The sequence below is a fragment of the Notothenia rossii genome, assembly GCF_949606895.1.
Source record: "Notothenia rossii genome assembly, chromosome: 1".
Lineage (NCBI taxonomy): Eukaryota > Metazoa > Chordata > Actinopteri > Perciformes > Nototheniidae > Notothenia > Notothenia rossii.
The window spans coordinates 6742705-6745329 of NC_136912.1; positions in this window are offsets into that span (position 1 = coordinate 6742705).

A 2625-nucleotide genomic window follows, 5' to 3' on the forward strand; every position below is an offset into this window, starting at 1 on the left:
TTCTTATTTGAAGATAGTTTTTTTTCCCCGGCGCTTGGCCGGTTACCGCTGTTATAAAAACATTTTGGCGAATGGTTAGGTGGGCGATAGTCTGTAGTGAAGAAGGAGCGGCGCTCCCGCTCACGGAGCCTGCTCGCGCTGCGCTCCGCAGCAAACAGCTGTTTGCTTTTCACCCAACAACGACAACCGCCTCACGGAACGCTATGTTGTAGCGTGATAAACGAAACCATTTAACTAAATTGCTAGTCAAAATACCAATACCCCAGGAAAACTTTTTTAAAGCAATATTTTTAGTGGCCCGAGCGGGCAAGTGGAAAGTACGTTATGTTGGCCCGGGGTGTCTAAATAGTGCTTCCGGGCCAGCGGGCCATTTATAATGTCGAGCCTTGCTTATGGGTACTGCAATTTTTGAAGTGCGGAACGACGTTCTGATGCTCTCCGTCAGAACTGCACCCCTGTCAGACGAGACACATACCATACACTAGGCTCGTGTTGTGTTCAAGGACCCTAAACTTGGCCAGGAAAAACAGGCACTCGCTTGTTTAATTATTTTGCGGTCTAGATTTCTTTAAATAATTTTTTTGCGTGTTTATAAATTACCTCGAGGGCCGTATCAAATGTTCTCGCGGTCCTTATACGGCCCGGAGGCTCCCCACCCCTGCTCTAAACAGAGTGAAATACAAATGTAAAACATTTCAGTCAGAGGTCAGCACACTGCTAGAGACGATGCAGAGGGATTATTTAGTACGAGTCAATACATGGGCTTTAGGAAATCCTACCCTACGTGCATTAAAGTTCAGAGTTTCAGCAACATTCACAAAACTGATAATACAGTTCTTTAGAGCAGGAACTTACGGATCACTCCACGTTTCACCAGAATCCAAACAGCAGCAGTAGCGACAGCAGAAGGAATTAGGACACAGGGGAGGAAAGTTTTCCAGACATCTGCAGCTGAAAGTTGAAACAAGGGCAGAATCAGAGGTGGTTCAGAGTTTCAGCAAGTTTCCCAAAACTGATAATACAGTTCTTTAGAGCAGGAACTTACGGATCACTCCACGTTTCCAAGCGACAACGAGCATGATAGTGAGAGCAACAGCAGCAAGAATTAGGACACCGAGGACAGCTTCCCAGACATGGTTCCTCTTCTCTGCAGCTGAAAGTTGAAAGAAGGACAGAATCAGAGGTGGTTCAGTTTTTCATAATATGTGTTGGAGATATTCATTGATTTAAATATTTAAAAAGTTAAATATGTATTTTTTTAAATTTCTTAAATATTGAAAGGACATTTACCAGGATCTCCCTCAGCTGGAGGTGCAGGTGTTCCCGAGTCATTTCTCTTGCTCTGTTCCTCCTCCTCCACTGTTTCAAATGGAAAGGGTCTTATTAGGGAACAAGGTTCTCTCTTTCCTGCAGTTTCTTTATGCTAATCTTAAACAGAAATACTAAAAATAAGCCTTGAGAAGCATGTGACTAACAAACATGTTGTTACGTATCTTCTGTGTTTATTCCTTTTAGCAAAGTGTATGTTTGCTACAAGAGAATAATGTACCAGTAGGAGCCAACATGCTAAGTTAGCCTGTGTTTGTTGTTTTGTTATTCTCATTATTTATCAACACAACACACATTGGTAACTGATCATCTCAGGTATTTGTCACATGGTGTGGTTTCTGGTATTTAGAGCACCTGGTGTATGTGGGGGTTAGTGGAATTACAAGGAGGTCTGGCGTGGTCTGGCGTGCTTGTGGGCGTGTCTGGCGTGCGACTAACAACCAATAACATGAATCTCCCGCCCCGGACACACAAGCACGCGGTTTGATTGGCTAGCGCTTGTACTGGCATATGATTTGATGGCTGACGCTTCCGTCGACGCTTGAAAAGTTGAACTTTTCTCAACTTTCGAAGCGAGCAACGGAGGCAAAGCGACGGAACCACAATGCAGTTCGGCCAAGCGTGACGTCACCCCATTCAAAGTGAATGGGAAGCGTATCCGTTGAAGCACGCGACGGAACCGTGTGGACATACCGTTACATGCGATATATGTACCTTATGTTTAGCGTGCATTGCAAAATTAAGACTAGCACAGCAGAAAAAGATGAACGCTTTACTCACCCACTAACTTCAGCCACTTGTGACAACTAACACCATGACAGAAAACACTTAAAATATTCACTCGTTGTCAGAAAGTTAGTTAGAAAATATTTCTAGCAGAACCCTTCACTCGATTTTAAAGATTATCCTCGTCTAAACTTTTTTTCCTGGTACAAGTATTAAATACTCATAATGTTCGGGTTATTGCTTTGAATTTTGTTTACATAATGCTACCGTTAATTTTGTTATTAAAATGAAAAAGTAAATAAAAAAGGCAACAAAAAAAGAGTCATAAACACAGGAGAGAAAACTATTTAGATGAAACTTAAAAAACTTGAATCACCAGATTGTGTTCATTAAAAAGGAGAAAAAACATTCATATGTTTGTTCCAGGTGAGTCTTCATTTCTTCATGCACTTTTAACAGACATGATTTGTTTCTCACTTGTCTCTCAGGGCTTCCTGTTCAGTATTAAACTCTTACCGACGGTGAGGTGAGTCAAACATCTGACCTCCAACTTTGGGAGATAGACTTCAT